This window comes from Oncorhynchus kisutch, linkage group LG12, assembly GCF_002021735.2.
Source record: "Oncorhynchus kisutch isolate 150728-3 linkage group LG12, Okis_V2, whole genome shotgun sequence".
Taxonomy (NCBI): domain Eukaryota; kingdom Metazoa; phylum Chordata; class Actinopteri; order Salmoniformes; family Salmonidae; genus Oncorhynchus; species Oncorhynchus kisutch.
In genome coordinates this window covers 20,294,681-20,309,065 of record NC_034185.2, presented here as the reverse complement: position 1 = coordinate 20,309,065, position 14,385 = coordinate 20,294,681, and the positions used below count along the sequence as shown (strand labels likewise).

The following is a 14,385-nucleotide window of genomic DNA, read 5'->3' as shown; positions in this document are numbered from 1 at the left end:
GTGCAGCAACAGAGACTGTTCCTAAACTCTAAACCATGTTAACTTCAAACAAACAAACAGACAAATCCAGAGAAAACAGACACACACAGCATAAATAACCAAGTTCCCTTGGAGCCTAACACACATGCCCTGCACATGTGTGCGTGTTTGTGTGTATGCATGTGCATGTGTGTGTGTATATGCGTGTGTGTGTGCGTGTGTGTGTGCTCCTCCAGCAGACCTGCCTCCACCAAATAAGATGGATAGACTGAGGAAAAGTAAAGAGGTTGAATGAGTCAGAGATCATTAAGCTGCCTCTGCTAAACTCCTCTCCTTCTCCCTCTTTCTTCTCTTTCATCCGCAAAGAGAGAGAAAGAGAGAGAGAGACAGAGTGACGTCTCATGTTTCTTTAACACCGCTGCACCTCGACAGAGCGATGCAACTAGAAGGAGATAAGCTTTAAACGTCAGCACACCGACGTCATTGTAAATAAGAATTTGTTCTTAACTGACTTGTCTAGTTAAATAAAGGTTCAAAATTTAAAATGTGGATGTATAATGTCAACAGATGAGCCAACATAATGGAGCGCAGCTAAAATAGGTTAGCAGTTACCACCACAGCCCAGCCTGCTGTGTCTCAGGCTAATCTGATTTACAGTCAACCACAGTGAAACAACAACCATTTGAGGGTTACTCTGACAATTGAGAAACATTGTTCCAAGCTCACACCACAGCTATTCATTGAGGGTGAAATAAAGGGGTGTGAGAAAGTAACTAATTAAAACAGATAATTGATACTCATCATTAAGGGCCTAAAGACATAGTGATGCAATTATGAAAAACCAAGCATACTGAAGAACAGTGTTCAGTTAGGTTCGTCATTAGCTGACAAGGTACAAATCTGTCGTTCTGCCCCTGAACAAGGCAGTTAACCTACTGTTCCTAGGCCGACATTGAAAATAAGAATTTGGTCTTAACCGACTTGCCTAGTTAAATAAAGGTAAAATAAAAAATAAAAAATGAGACCATGAAAAAGACACAAGGAAAGAAAACGGGGGGGAAATATGGGAGGTCTTCCCATGGAACAACCTCACTGGAATGACTGACTCATTTTCAGCTCTCACTAACCATCACATACACACACGACACCCACCATAAACTCCCACTGTCTATCGTTCCACTGACAGTGTGCCAGTGAGAGTGACTTTGTAGCTCTCTACGTTCAGCCACAGCAGCCATGATGTCACCACTGCAGAGCTGCTGATGACTCCAGCATGTCATGACTCACCAGGCAGACAGGCACCACTACTTCATACACACCATCTGTTTCCCAAATGACACCCTATTCCCTACATAGTGCACACCTTTTGACCACTATGTAGGGAATAAGGTGCTATTTGGGACGTAGACACTCTCCAAAGCCTGAGTCACAGGGTTGGCCCGCCATGTTGCCTTGTTTCTCTCCACAAATTCAACACAGACCACAAGTGTTACAGTCACATCCACACAGAACTCTCTCTGCTTCATCGACTCCATTACAAACCATCTGCCATGGCTCAACCAGATCATGGTTACTGTAGATGTATGAGAGAGAGCATACATACAGTATGTAACAGAACAGAGGCATACAGCTGTGCATCTGCCTGCATGATGTATGCAACTGCTATGCCTGTTGAATACTCAGCTGGCTCCATGGAAGCTTCAAGCTGGTTCTTGGAAGAAGAAACCCTTGTGCATCAACCGGTTTCCACTCTGCCAAGTGGAAACTGGTTGCCCCCAAAAAAGCTTCCTTTCTATTTATAGCCTGTTGTATTGTTGCTTCGGACTGGCCGGCGGGGTTCCTACCACAATCCATCCCCTTTGTCTGCCTGCTTGCCTATGCTGCGCTCTTCAGTCTTCACACAGGAAGAAGAAACTGCAGAGTGCAGGTTTTTTGACAGGGCCAAAGCATGGCTCGAGCGCTATGCTGATTGCTCTATGCTGACTTTCACAAAACAAGTGAGCTCACTGCAAAGCAGAAGAAAGCCACTTCGTTGTGGTCACTATTTAGTGCACTATCAAAAGTAGTGAAAACTATAGGATGCCAGCCACTTCGTTGTGGTCACTATTTAGTGCACTATCAAAAGTAGTGAACACTATAGGATGCCAATTGGGATGCAACCATAGACTTGCCTCAGGAGGAAAGAACAGAGTGCTGTTAGATGTTGATAAGTAATTTAGCATCGAAGTCACTGTCTGGTCCTCCGTGACAGGAACCGCCCAGCATGCAAAGACAAGGATTATAATCAAATAGAAAACATGTCACTAGTGAAGAAGAAACAGAAAGACAGTGAGAAAGCTGGATGGATAACTGCTCAGAACAGTTCCATGTACAGTTGAAGTCGGAAGTTTACATACACCTTAGCCAAAAACTCAGTTTTTCACAATTCCTGACATTTAATCCTAGTAAATATTCCCTGTTTTAGGTCAGTTAGGATCACCACTTTATTTTAAGAATGTGAAATGTCAGAATAATAGTAGAGAGAATGATTTATTTCAGCTTTTATTTCTTTCATCACATTCCCAGTGGGTCAGAAGATTACATACACTCAATTAGTATTTGGTAGCATTGCCTTTAAATTGTTTAACTTGGGTCAAATGTTTCATGTAGCCTTCCACAAGCTTCCCACAATAAGTTGGGTGAATTTTATCCCTTTCCTCCTGACAGAGCTGGTGTAACTGAGTCAGGTTTCTAGGCCTCCTTGTTAGCACACGCTTTTTCAGTTCTGCCCACAAATGTTCTATAGAATTGAGGCCTGGGCTTTGTGATGGCTACTCCAATACCTTGACTGTGTTCTCCTTAAGCCATTTTGCCACAACTTTTGAAGTATGCTTGGGGTCATTGTCCATTTGGAGACCCATTTGCGACCAAGCTTTAACTTCCTGACTGATGTCTTGAGATATTACTTTAATATATCCACATCATTTTCCTTCCTCATGATGTCATCAGAACAGAGGACATTTCTCCAAAAAGTATGATCTTTGTCCCCATGTGCAGTTGCAAACCAAGTCTGGCTTTTTTATGGCGGTTTTGGAGCAATGGCTTCTTCCTTGCTGTTATGTCGATATAGGACTCGTTTTACTGTGGATATTGATACTTTTGTACCTGTTTCCTCCAGCATCTTCACAAGGTCCTTTGCTGTTGTTCTGGGATTGATTTGCACTTTTCGCACCAAAGTGCGTTCATCAATAGGAGACAGAATTAGCCTATCAGAAACTTCTAAAGCCATGACATCATTTTCTGGAATTTTCCAAGCTTTCCAAGGCACAGTCAACTTAGTGTATGAAAACTTCTGACCCACTGGAATTGTGATACAGTAAATTATAAGTGAAATAATCACAATCTCATAATGTCATGCACAAAGTAGATGTCCTAACCAACTTGCCAAAACTATAGTTTGTTAACAAGAAATTTGTGGAGTGGTTGAAAAATGAGTTTTAATGACTCCAACCTAAGTGTATGTAAACTTCCAACTTCAACTGTATAAAGACAGTAAGAACACATATATGTGCACTCTGTGACACCAGATGAACCTACTGGTAGAGTGATTTTCTGGGCTGACCTGCACAGAGCTTTAGCTTGCAGTATGGTGAAAGGGAGAGAGAGAGGGACAGAGAGAGAAAGTGAGAGAGGACTGTGGGAGGGAGAGCGAGAGAAGAGAGAGAGAGCGACAGAGAGATCCCATTAAGTCAAGCCAAAACATCCTATGCCTTTTTCACCCCACACAGCCCAGACAGTGAGAGAGTGACACAATTGGGACACTACTGAATATTCTCTTCCTGACTTGGTCACCTGAGATTTGAGCTATTGTAGGGGCACTAGGGCCCTGCTGCCTAGCTGGGAGACACTTATTGTACAGGAGAAACAACAAACACACATTTGCTATGAGTGCTCTTTGTAACATCCTACTTGTAGAGGTAGAAAAGAAAGACAGTGTAGCTGTGGACAGCAGGAGTGCCTGTAGCACAAACTCCAAACCAGCAGTGGCCAGCTGGTGTGTGTGTGTGTGTGTGTGTGTGTGTGTGTGTGTGTGTGTGTGTGTGTGTGTGTGTGTGTGTGTGTGTGTGTGTGTGTGTGTGTGTGTGTGTGTGTGTGTGTGTGTGTGTGGGGCAGGCAGCACTGAGGTACGTACCTCTGGTTTCGGTGTATCAGGATCTTTATTTGCTCCACATTGCTTTGTGTACTGCGAAAACAGAGGCCCTGTGGGGAGAAAAAAACATTTAATTATTAATTTATAGTGTTCAATAAAACATGACTATCAACTGTGTGTGCCAGTCAATTTTCATTTACTGTAAGCGTCACTCCAAAAATGGGTCTTGCAATTTCTTTTTCCGCCCCGGCCCCAGACCTGGCCCTCAGAGCTAATGCCTTGGGAAGTTGTGACAGGCTGTGCTCTGTTGAACCGTGACCTCAATATCTGTCCATTGGTAAACAACAGGTTGCAGCGTGGGACACAATCTAGGTGCCAGGCTTAATAAAAAAAAATCTGTCTGTATGATGGCCTCATTTCTCTCTGTATATTTCCTGTACCAGGTAAGTGGATTTGGGGGGCTTAATTCATTCAATGTTCTGAGCTGAAATAGTATTACCTAAAATAGCTTGAATGAGAGTGTTTTTCATCAAGTATCCTTCAATCAAGAGCCTCATACAGGTGTTACAGAGATTTGCTTCCTGATACTTGGAATAACTACAGACGATATGCATGAGGCAAAGTGTGCTTTAAGCAATTATTAACCTATTTACTGAGTGACTTACAACAACTTAAGTATCTAGTAATCCTTCATCCAGCAAGTGTAAATATTCGGCTTGTCACCAAAAGCACTCACAAACTTCTACAGATGCACAATCGAGAGCATCCTGGCGGGCTGTATCACCGCCTGGTACGGCAACTGCTCCGCCCACAACCGTAAGGCTCTCCAGAGGGTAGTGAGGTCTGCACAACGCATCACCGGGGGCAAACTACCTGCCCTCCAGGACACCTACACCACCCGATGTTACAGGAAGGCCATAAAGATCATCAAGGACAACAACCACCCGAGCCACTGCCTGTTCACCCCGCTATCATACAGAAGGCGAGGTCAGTACAGGTGCATCAAAGCTGGGGCCGAGAGACTTAAAAACAGCTTCTATCTCAAGGCCATCAGACTGTTAAACAGCCACCACTAACATTGAGTGGCTGCTGCCAACACACTGACTCTACTCCAGCCACTTTAATAATGGGAATTGATGGGAAATGATGTAAAATATATCACTAGCCACTTTAAACAATGCTACCTAATATAATGTTTACATACCCTACATTATCCATCTCATATGTATACGTATATACTGTACTCTATATCATCTACTGCATCTTTATGTAATACATGTATCACTAGCCACTTTAACTATGCCACTTTGTTTACATACTCATCTCATATGTATATACTGTACTCGATACCATCTACTGCATCTTGCCTATGCCGCTCTGTACCATCACTCATTCATTTATCTTTATGTACATATTCTTTATCCCCTTACACTTGTGTGTATAAGATAGTAGTTTTGGAATTGTTAGTTAGATTACTTGTTGGTTATTACTGCATTGTCGGAACTAGAAGCACAAGCATTTCGCTACACTCGCATTAACATCTGTTAACCATGTGTATGTGACAAATAAAATTTGATTTGATTTGATTTGAAATATTGGTTTCATAACAGAGTCCACTACAGCCGTTCAGTAGAAATCACAGCAATAATTGATAAAAGCACTCCAAAAACATAAAGCTGCAACAATTCATTCAAACTGAGATGGCAAGGTTTGAAGAACCATTGCACAACATTAAAGTGATGCTCCAAAACGTTTGTATAATTTCAGCCAGTAGTTTTGAAAGTGGTGCTCACGAGCCAAATTAGGTCCCCGTTCTCTCTGTCCTTACGTCATCCAATTGTGTACTATGTCACCCCCCCACCCCCCAAAAAAGAAAAGTGTAATGATATGTTATGAATCCAATTCATACAATATGTTTGTATGAATTTGTTGTGCATAAGATCCTAATCAAACATCTACTACCGGCAAATAAAACAGCTGAACTTGCACACAAATCAATCTCCACCTAAATCAGCACACAACAAATGCTCCATGCCCTGCTAGCACTTTGAAACGAGGAGACACTAATGTTTCACAGTGGAGTCATCGTGCCCATAGCGACAGGGGTTAGCTACATGGTAAATTGACTAAATGTACTTTATCTACGACAGAATCCGATTTTCCACAGACAAATCTGTTATAACTCATTGCACACAAAGTCGACTTCTGAGCAGAGCTGTTCATCAAATGCATGTATTTCTATCTGAATCTGTTAACTGTTTTTGACTTTGTTGTAACCCGTATAAGAATAAGCATGAGATAATATTTAGTCTTCTAGTTTGGTCTTGTGTGTAATTCTCCAGTTTGTATAGTCTAAATATTCTGTCAGTCAAATCAAATCGTACTTGTCACATGCTTGGTAAACAACCGGTGTAGACTAACAGTGAAATGCTCACAGGCCCTTCCCAACAATGCAGAGAGAAACAATAGAAATAATAGAAAAATAATATCACAAGGAATAAAAACACAATGAGTAAGATTCACTTGGATATATACACGGGGTCCCAGTACCGAGCCTATATGCAGGGGTACGAGGCAACTGAGGCAGTCATTATGTAGCTTGCACATACAAATTGACTTGAATCGTACAAATTGACTACAAATACTGTAGACACAGGGTTTTTCTAATGAAAACTCACAATCAGACTAAATGGAATATATCTTGATTTAGATACTGAGGCCAGAGGAAATTGGTGGGTAAGATATATGAGAGGCAGTTTCAGTAGTTGATTACCTCTCTCTGACTGAGGCTGGTCAGACAGATAGACAGAAAACAGAGAATGGGCCAGTAGAGACAAGCAATAATCAAGTTTGACATTCTCCCTCCTTCAGACTTTCCTTGACCCATTGTTCTCTACTGTTGTTCTGGATGATGCATGACATCACATATTGGAGCCATCCTGTTATAGTGTAGAAATTGCAGGCAGATGGCTGAGATAGCTATTAATAGGCTGGTATACAATATAAAGGATAAAATGGCATGCAAATGTAAAAGGATATAACTTTGGCAAAACCTGCAAACAATTAAAAGTCTCATTTTGAGACAAAGGGACAAAAAAAAGCAAGTACCCTCATTCAGAAGTATTCTCCTCTGCCAGACACCACTCTAAAAATGACATTTTTTTTCAAATTGAGAGGTATGCTGAGCTATCCTATTTTGGGCGTATATCTGGATGAAACTGAGAGCGAGTCCCAAAAATACACTGCTCTATGTGTGGAAGTAAAACGTGATTTTCAGCACCCGACACCAGCAGAAGGTTGTCATTTAGCCATTCCTCATGTCTGTGTCCACTCTGTGGTCTCTCTCTCTCCATTCTACCCTCCCTCCCTCCCTCCCTCTGTCTTTTGCTTCGTCTCTGTCTGTCTGGGCACTGGGCAGCCATGGAGACGAGCTCCCAGCAGGCCGTGCTCTCTGAGTGAGTGAAGCTGCAGTCCAGGGACCAGGGGCAGAGCAGAGCTGGCTCTCTTTTCATCCCCAGCCCCTCCAATAAAACATAATGGCACTGGGGTTGAGGCCTGCGGGGGGAGTCATTCAGCCACACACAGATCACATGACTGCCATGGCACAACGAGCTCAGTCATTCTTACTGTCGCTCTTTACTGGGCCAGATGAGTGGAGAGCAGAGCACAAAGCTAGGGCTGATAGACTGGCTCCCCAGAGGGGGAGTAGCTCTCCATGCACAGCCTGCTGGGTAGGCACTAAGCGGAGGCACGCCATATGCCGCCTGAGGGACAGTAGCCACAGCCCTGGCCGATCTCATACTCCTACATCTACCATCTCTAACCCACACCAAGTTAATTTCAGGGCTTACCTCTAAAGGCCAAGGGACTAGTCACAATGCCATTTCAATAGCAGCAGTATCTAACGTAAACCCTGTGCAATAATTGCATGTCTTGCATAGACATAATAATCACACAGCAGTATCTCAGATATGGTATTGGCACTAAACACGAGAAAAGACCACCACTCCTCAGCCAGTCCCCACTACACAGACAGGGCTTTGGTTGACAGGTCAGGATTGTATATGAGCAGACAGCCTTCACACAGAGGCTCTCTGTGGGTGTCCCAAATGGCTCCCTATTTCTTAAATAGTGCACTACTTTTGACCAGAGCCATTGGGGCAGTAGTGCACTATATAGGGAATGTGGTGCCATTTGGGACTCAGTATCTGACTGACAGAGCCAGGGTGGATTAACATGGACAAACATCCTCACTGTAAATATCTGCTCTGGCTCCATGGATGATGTGTATGGGCAGGATGCCTCAAATGTACAGTGCTTACTGTAGGAGTTCACCAACATAGTGGAGGCAATGGATAACAATAAATGAAAGGTTAGAGTTTAATGGTATTTTGGATGAAGACTCACTGTATCCTACTACAATGAGACCTCACATTAACCTAGACCAGGGGACCTTTGCAAATGTCAACACTGAATACACAACACAATTATGAGAAAATTAGATTCCTTCAAAATAACTTGCAGAGGAAGCATGTGTGAAATAAACCCCTAGCATGTGTGAAATAAACCCCTATTACATAGAGCTCTGTTGCTGCTCTCCCACTACACTAATTAAAGATAAATACATTAACATTAACAATGGCCCCTTTGATGTTTATCAGGGCTTCCTAAAAGGTAAATCTCTATAATTTGGTCAATATTGCTTTATCCCCTGGCAATGAGGGGGAATTTGAATGGGGCATACTGAGGAACTAGGCCTGGTGTGCCAGCCAGGAGGCCTTTGTGATTCCAGGATGAGCAAACGTCTCCTTTGTCAGCCCCCCAGCCAGCAGCAGCTGCATCAGCATAGCAGAAAAATGACACTGTAGAGAGGCAACAGAGAGGAGCAGGGAGCATGGCTGGCAGACAGACACCACTCAGAATAAACTTTATTAGCCAAATACATTTGCATGCACAGGAATTTGACTCTGTGAAGTGGTGCTGCCACAATAAACAGGATATACAGACAACATATGTAGACTCAGAGTTTACACTCAGAGACACAGTATAACTGCTACCTGTTATACCATTTTACTCTTCTACTGTAAACCAGTATACAGTACAGTATTATTGGAGTGATACAGTATGGAGGGCAGACAGGCACTGCTAAGACACTGTATAACTGACTGCAATGCAGCAGTCACTGTATATCTGTATATCACAACTTATGTTGAAATGGGTGAGTATTGCTTCATATTACTGCAGTCCAATGGGTAGGCATAAAAGGCTATCTGCTTATATCACAATCGTACCCGGTTAACTAGCCTATATCTTGGTTGAAAATCTGCTCAAATGTGGCATGAACAACATTCTCACTGAAATTCATAAATGCATAATGTCTTCTTTGTAATGCAATGTACCATTGCTTTTTATTACAGCAGTAGTAGTTGCTTAGAGCACAGGGAAATATTTGGACAGAAAAGAACAGAGGCGTTGTGACACAAATGTATAATGTATGACATCAAACACAGATAAAGATGCATAAAATCTCCCGGGACACAATCATACAGCAAACAAACAGACAGACCACTTTTGTTTTCCTTGGAAAATGCAGACACTTGACATTAGGGTAACATATCATTCATAAATTAGCAAACATACTGTTCTGTAAAATCTTTTCATTCTCCTATTGGGGAGAGCACCAGCACATGATTTATACATACTTTATTCTGGCGAGGGAAATGCATTAAACTACTCAAATGTTCACCACTTATCAGTGTTTAAAGGCAGACTCGCGAAATGATGTTGCTACGAGCAGCACTGAAGACATTGAGATGAGCGAGACGCAACGCTTCGCTCTCACACGTTCGCACACAGTAATCTGCGCATGTGCACGGATTCGCTTCAGGCTTTAACAGCGTGGTAGCCACGTGACCAAAACAGCCGAGATGTTGAGCCTCGCGCTTCAACACTCTTAGTTCTTACGCAAATTGAACCACTGTACTGTTTACTTCCTGTATCTATGCCATATCGCTGAGACTACCTTTAAAGTTATGAAAAAACATTGAGTCCTCCTCGAGTCATACATATCACAACGTACGCAATCACCCAATCTCACCACGTTATACTGATATTATTTCATATGCAAAATCTTTGGGGATCGATGGAGGGAGGGAGGGAGTGGCCATTCAACAAAGAATGAAGCGCAACAATATAGTACAGTATCCTTGAAAATCCACGTTCGGCATCGCCGACCTTCTAGCTGCTGCTGAACCTACTGCTGGCAAATGCCCTTCACTCATCAACCCCGGACTTGTCTCGTCATCATTACACTCACCTGGTTCCAATCCCCACTCTATCACTGTATATATACTCTCTCTGCCATTTGTTTTTTTGTCGGTCATTGTACATGTTATTGTTTTCTCCTACTATTTCATGAGTACTTTATATTTCGCACTTTGGGTTCGCCCTGTGCCTTTATGTTTATGTAGATATATTTAGCAAAACAGCGTTTGGGTTTCGTACCGCTTTGTTCTATTGTGCTTAAATAAATCCAGTAGTTCTAAACCTGCGACTGCCTACTCCTCTTTACACCTGTGACACCTAGTGTCTGCAGGTTTTTGTTTTTTCCTTTCAATTAAGACCTATACAACCAGTCGAGGGGAGCTCTTTCCTAATTAGTGACCTTCATTCATCAATCAAGTACAAGGGATGAGCGAAAACATGCAGACACTGCCCTCCGTGGAATGAGTTTGACACGTAACCTAGATCATAGTATGGAGATTTAGCATGTTCTGCAGACAGCAGCATATCGCGGACATCTGTAAGAGAACTCTACTATTGCTGCCTCAGTACGTGTGCATTGGTAAGAATATGTGGGTTGGTGGTTGGTAGAATCCATGTACTTATTTAGCAATGTAGTTTTAAATATAGTCTTGTCTGTTTGCACAGAAGAGTGCCATTACACTGCAAAGCTCCTGAATACTGGCCTTTATTGAAGATCAACGGTACATTGGAGTTCCGAGATTAAATGTAGGAGAAGCCCTGCTTCTGTGCTGATGCTCTCAACCACGCACACACAGGTAGAAGTGATGTGTGTGTTGATAAGGAGAGTGTGTGATACAATCTGCCTCTGGATCTGGGGACTTGACGTTAGACAAACAGTTGCAGCTAATTGAATTCCTTTGAAGGAATATTCCCAAGATGGCCATCTCTATAGGCCTGAGGCAACCTTGTTTTGACAGGCTTTCATGCAAGCATATTAGTTTCACACATCATTTAATCCCATGATATTGCTGCAACAATGGCCAAGCGGCAGTGATTTTGGGGTGGAGTCTACGAGATTTATAAAAGTGAACACACAGGCCTTTCACTTTCATAGCACTAAAGTGAAAATGCTACAGCACAAACACAAAGATGCTTGGGGGATTCACCTGGAGGGAAAATATGATTGCTTAGCTTCACATGTCAACATAAACTCAGCAAAAAAAGAAATGTCCCATTTTCAGGACCTGTCTTTCAAAGATAATTCATCAAAATCCAAATAACTTCACAGATCTTCATTGTAAAGGGTTTCAACACTGTTTCCCATGCTTGTTCAATGAACCATAAACAATTAATGAACATGCACCTGTGGAATTGTCGTTAAGACACTAACAGCTTACAGATGGTAGGCAATTAAGGTCACAGTTATGAAAACTTAGGACACTAAAAAGGCCTTTCTACTGACTCTGAAAAACACCAAAAAAATGATGAGCAGGGACCCTGGGCATCATACTTTTGGTGTTTTTCAGAGTCAGTAGAAAGGCCTTTTTAGTGTCCTAAGTTTTCATAACTGCGTGAATGTGCCTTAGGCATGCTGCAAGGAGGCATGAGGACTGCAGATGTGGCCAGGGCAATAAATTGCAATGTCCGGACTGTGAGACGCCTAAGACAGCGCTACAGGGAGACAGGATGGACAGCTGATCGTCCTCGCAGTGGCAGACCACATGTAACAACACCTGCACAGGAAGGGTACATCTGAACATCACACCTGTGGGACAGGTACAGGATGGCAACAACAACTGCCCGAGTTACACCAGGAACGCACAATCCCTCCATCAGTGCTCAGACTGTCCGCAATAGGCTGAGAGAGGCTGGATTGAGGGCTTGTAGGCCTGTTGTAAGGCAGGTCCTCACCAGACATCACCGGCAACAACATTGCCTATAGGCACAAACCCACCGTCGCTGGACCAGACAGGACTGGAAAAAAGTGATCTTCACTGACGAGTGGCGGTTTTGTCTCACCAGGGGTGATGGTCGGATTCGCGTTTATCGTCGAAGGAATGAGCGTTGCACCGAGGCCTGTACTCTGGAGTGGGATCGACTTGGAGATGGAGGGTCCGCCATGGTCTGGGGCGGTGTGTCACAGCATCATTGGACTGAGCTTGTTGTCCTTGCAGGCAATCTCAATACTGTGCGTTACAGGGAAGACATCCTCCTCCCTCATGTGGTACCCTTCCTACAGGCTCATCCTTACATGACCCTCCAGCATGACAATGCCACCAGCCATACTGCTCGTTCTGTGCGTGATTTCCTGCAAGACAGGAATGTCAGTGTTCTGCCATGGCCAGCGAAGAGCCCGGATCTCAATCCCATTGAGCACATCTGGGATCTCTTGGATCAGAACTTGCAGGTGCCTTGGTGGAAGAGTGGGGTAACATCTCATAGCAATAACTGGTACATCTGGTGCAGTCCATGAGGAGGAGATGCACTGCAGTACTTAATGCAGCTGGTGGCCTCACCAGATACTGACTGTAACTTTTGATTTTGACCCCCCAGGGACACATTATTCAATTTCTGTTAGTCACATGTGTGTGGAACTTGTTCTGTTTATGTCTCAGTTGTTGAATCTTGTTATGTTCATACAAGTATTTACACATGTTAATGTTAAGTTTGCTGAAAATAAACTCAGTTGACAGTGAGAGGACAATTCTTTTTTTGCTGAGTTTACATCCCTCGTGGCGCTGTCATACTTTGCATTCATCCATGGGTAAACATTTACTCATCTGTAAAAAGCAGTTCATTTGAGTCTGTCAGTGTTAACCACACAAACTGAACAAAAACTGTCAAATACACACAGAGATACATTTCATTTCCCCACAATATATTTGTGACAAAGGGCATCGTTGTTGTGTGTGACTATGGAGCATTGGGCTGATGCTGAGCACAGAGCGGCTGCTGAGCTCTGAGGCTAGGAGGACGACGACTCACGCGTGAGCCCCACATCTAACTGATAGTGGGCTCAGAACAGGAGCTATGTGATTACATCAGCACCAAACACAACACACTCCTGGTCATGGCCAGTTCAAAATGGCTTCTGATGTCAGAGAAGAGGGTGAGGGGACAGGGGATGTCACACAGAAGAGTGTAACTACAGTGGTCCCACTTAACCAGATTGTCAAACTGCAGCACAAAGTAGCTGGAGTGTACTATACACATCCCACAAGTCTACATCCAACCAACCCTCAAAATGCCTATACAAAGTCCTGGATTGATTCAGCCCACAAATGTGGTGATGTTTGGGGAGAGATATGACCCAAAGCATACCAGTTCAAATGAAAGCACCTGATGGACAAAAGCCAGTCCAACGTTCCTACTGTATAGTATGATATACTGCATTTCAGAGCAGTTTTGTCTCTCTGTAGTGTGACAGCAGAGAGTAGCAGCATGCCATGCTGTCACAGGATCAACAGTGAGCAGCAACATGGGTGTTTGGCAGCTCTCTCTTCAGCAGAGGAATGGGACTGATTGGGAGGAAGAGCACAGTACTGTCTTTCTGACTGGGCTGTGGTGAATTGTGTTGAATTGCACAGAAAAAATACTTTCCATGGCTCTTCAATACCAGGTTAAATTACCTAAAGTACGCAACATTTCTTGAAATCAATGGTGGACATTATTTGAGCTGAAGCGAGAGAAAATAAACTCAGACTTCGGAATGAAATGTTGCCTATTTACATCTCATATGTTGGCTATTTTATCTTGACACATTAATAAATACATGTTGTGTTAATTTTGGCATGATGCCTACGTACTGTAGATAGCAAGCCCGTAATAAGTCAATAGGGCTAACTGGCTAGCTACTAGTAACAGTAGGTAGGGCGGCAGGTAGCCTAGTGGTTAGAGTGTTGGACTAGTAACTGAAAGTTTGCAACAACAAATCCCCGAGCTGACAAGGTAAAAATCTGTTGTTCTGCCCCTGAACAAGGCAGTTAACCCACTGTTCCCAGGCTGTCATTGAAAATAAGAATGTGTTCTTA

At 43.2% G+C, this 14,385-nt stretch overlaps 1 protein-coding gene across 3 annotated transcripts in view; it reads right to left on the bottom strand.

Moving 5' to 3' along the window:
• LOC109900669 (tyrosine-protein kinase Fyn) overlaps window positions 1-14,385 on the bottom strand; it is a 68,594-nt gene that overhangs the window by 49,753 nt on the left and 4,456 nt on the right. For all 3 annotated transcript variants that reach the window (XM_031837064.1, XM_020496399.2, XM_020496398.2), the window contains exon 2: window positions 4,151-4,218. The gene's annotated coding sequence lies outside the window, so the exon portion shown is untranslated. The remainder of the gene's footprint in view (window positions 1-4,150; window positions 4,219-14,385) is intronic.